Here is a 3731-nt window from a genome sequence, read left to right as displayed (position 1 = left end):
ACCAAGCCCACACTGTGCGGTATCGATGCATACACACGCACAAATCTCCCACCTGCAGAAAACACCGCACGCAAATGATGAGTGCAACCTACAATCTCTACCTAGATCGCATAAATGATACGCATAAAACTCTTGGGAAAATTTCGCCAGAGTTTCGACGCACAATGGCTATCAACACAAAATAACCATTTTCCTGCAAGCTCAATACAATGAGCAATCAATGCGCATCAAACTACACTCAACATACATCAACGGAGTGACCGCGCATAAGCAAACGCCAAAAGATTTGCAATTCGGAAACTTGATCAATGCGAAAACAATGCTCTCAAGAGAGCTCACCGGTACTTGAAAGTGCTCATCAAAATGCATGTATAATGGGCATCAACCATGCGCCATAACCATATGCAAACCATCCGCAAAGACCATGAATCCAAGCACAAAATCACTGCCAAAGTATCCTGTGAAAACCAGTGAAAGAAGCTCCACCTGTGTGCTCCAAAAAACTGCGTCTCTCAAGAGACCGCCTCGATGGTGTGTAAACGCCTCTGTACTTCGTTGCCCAAGTCTACCAAAAAACCCTCAAACCACAAGCTTAACACAAGCTTCAATTGCATATTCAGCTCAGAATTTATGCACTCAACATCAAGCATCTCCCGTGCTTCCAAAAGTGCATCAAACTCGCACACAATGCGACAACAGAAAATTTGGAATTTCTGTATACAGTCAGTCTGAGCTGAATATCAGCAAAACTATGAGGAATTTGCAAAAAGTTTCTTCTGCAAAGTTGTAGACCACGTCGAGACGGATGGGCATGCTAGACAGAATTCTCAGATTTGCATTCTACAAGGAGAAAAATGAATTTGAAAACTGTGCTGCTGCGCACACAGTTTTAGGGCAGCACCTTCACTTACACACAATCTTCCACACTCCTTTCTGAGCTGCCACAAGAGCATACATCACTCTCAACTGATCTCACAAGCTCCCATTGCATTCTCACAAAGCTTCTAAGCTTTCTTAATCTCTCTACCGTCGAGAGCGAGCGAGCTATCGCCTCGAAGCTCTCAAAGTCGTCGTGCTCTCCGCGGTCACCATAGCTCTGATACCAATTGAAGGGGATCGGGGAGCACCACAGACGGAGAGTGAGAGAGAGAGAGAAGGAGACACACACACGATGTGGGTGGGGAGACTCAAAAGAGTGAGCAGCCCCCTATACACTTATGCTATGTATAAGGTATACAAGTCAGTGGGCGCCCAAACTTTGGGCGGCCGGGCAAGGCACAAACGCCTATACCCCAACAACATTTATGTTTTATCCAAATATGATTGACCATGCACTATACTATCTCTGACCAATAATTGGGCTTCACTTTCTAGGTTTATGCTTCATTTTAAATGGCAATGTGAAACACAAATCCCAATTACCATGAGGGTATTATCTTTTACACAAGACAATTTATCAGATAGGGATGTCTATAAACTTCCTTCTTAAGACAATCTTGCGAGGTTATTCTTAGTCTCCAAAGCTGCCAAAGAAGTGCGATAAATTTGTTAAGAATTGAAAATCACATTTGCTTATCAAATTCTAAACCTAATTTTGACCTTCATAGTTCATAGTAGGGAGTTTTCCTATCATCCATGTTTGCTAAGAAAGACAAAGTCTTCTTGAAATTAAAAATTGCTAATGATCTTAGCACTCTTTGTAAAGGGAAGTCCTTTCCATAACCCTACTTTGTGCAACACAAAGAAATTTTCACGCACCTAACTCTATGAGAATAAAAGAGTATCTCACAACGCCTCAAGATCAACATTTGAGACCTCTTTCATACTCGCTAGACGAAGGTCAATGCTTGCTTTTAAGAGGTTGATAAAGGGAATGTGTTCAAGGGAATGCATTGAGTACACAGCCTTCATGAAGCAGGAGTGCATTTTGCTTCAGCTAGACCTGGACAAGGTGTATGATAAGATTATGTGGTCCTTCATTGAAAATATCATGAAATCATTGGGCTTTGGGACTTGCCTTTGTCGACTTATGCACACTCTGGGTGATGTTCAATGACAGAATTGTGGGCTCCTTTGAAGCCAGAAGATCTATCAAGCATGCCCTTAGGTACTCAGGAAGGAGCTAGAGATTGTGCAAACATTTGATGTGGCTTCGAGGTTGAAGTGTAGTATTGAGAACCCTCTAGACTGATCTCCCTAACGAAAAATGACCCATCAGTCTGGTCAAGGGAGATTGTGTCTAAAGGAAGGATATTTCTACATTTGGGCATCCCCTTCGGCATGGAAGTTACACACAAGTAAAGGTTCCGGTGGGTCCCGGAGAAGATCCAAAGAAAAATGAGAAGGTGGGAGTATGTGTTGCTTCTCTTCCCGAGTTGGGTCAAAGTGATCAATTGATTTCTGCTTCCTTATATTGCCTTCACTAGCTCGCTCCTCAAAATAGCCAAATGTGATTGGAAGGAGTTTTTGAAACCTATTAAAAGATTCTTATGGAAAAACAACACCAAAGACTTGTTGCCATGGCAATGGGCACAGTGGGAAGTTATTGCTTGATCGATAGTCCAAGGTGGCCTCGGAATTCTCAACCTTGTTGTTCATGGTGAGGCCCTGTGTGCCAAGTTTGTGGTCTCAATCACAAAACAAGACTGGTCTTGGGCTATCATGACCAAGGATATGATAGACAAGGCAAAACTTTGTTCTAAAGGTGGTCAAGTGAAAGGAATCGAGGTGCATGACAAACTATTAGCTCCGAGGTGGTCTAGCTTGAGACTGGGTGGCATCACGAGAGAGCTGGTGCGAAAGTGCAATAGAGCAATATGGATACTGGAATGGGGTGAATTAGCTAGATACTTCCAAAACTCCATCTCGCACTCGTTTCTTGGTTGTCTAAAGGTGCTGGTGTAATTATGAACCCTTATTGGAGAGAAATTGTAGAAGGATGAACAATAAAGGACTCCAACAATTGATCCACTTCCGGATGGAAACAACAAGTGCTAGAAATCTTCTTTCCAGTTGGCTGCCCAGTTTCAACTCAATGGCACTAGGAAGCTACTTGTCAACAGAGTTGTAGAAGGCATGGACAATAATCTCATGCCGATCTACGAATCTACTTTTGAGTGGAAATCTTGGAAATGGCCCATGAGTATCCAATTCTTTAAGCCTCATACCAAGGGCATCTACCAAGTGTTAATACACGAGACTTATTGGTTCACCCCTTTGAACAAACAATGGAAGAAACAATGGTCAAAAGTTGGATGGGCACAAAGAACATTTGGAATCCACAGTGGCCTCATTTTATGAAGGTATTTATGTGGAAGGTGTTGTGGGGAGCTTTGGCATCAAGATTCAGGCATGTGGTATTGGGTTCGATAGATGTTCAGGATGCAGATTGGCTAGCAAAGACCTCGCCCACCTTTTCATGGAATGCCTGGGAATTAGAGGCTTGGCAAGGAAGGTGTGACAATGGATACAAAGAACATGGAAGATTGGGTTTTTTAAGAAGGATCCATGCCTTGGTGGGAAACAATTTCGAAGTCATGCATTTCTTTAGTAATATATGGAAAGTTAGGAACTGCCATGTATTTGATAGCGACCTCTATGTAGCTAGCTTCTCAGAGATTGTACAAGAAATTAAGGAGAAATATGTGTGATACGTAAAAGGAAAACTCAGATGATTGGTTTAGGTAAAGGACTGGGATTTTGGTAATAGTATTAATGCGTATTACTTACTA

The sequence above is a fragment of the Adiantum capillus-veneris genome, chromosome 23 (assembly GCF_014529385.1).
Source record: "Adiantum capillus-veneris isolate H3 chromosome 23, ASM1452938v2, whole genome shotgun sequence".
NCBI classification, from domain to species: Eukaryota; Viridiplantae; Streptophyta; class Polypodiopsida; order Polypodiales; family Pteridaceae; genus Adiantum; species Adiantum capillus-veneris.
The sequence above is the reverse complement of the archived record's forward strand: the minus strand, read 5'-3'. Positions refer to the sequence as shown.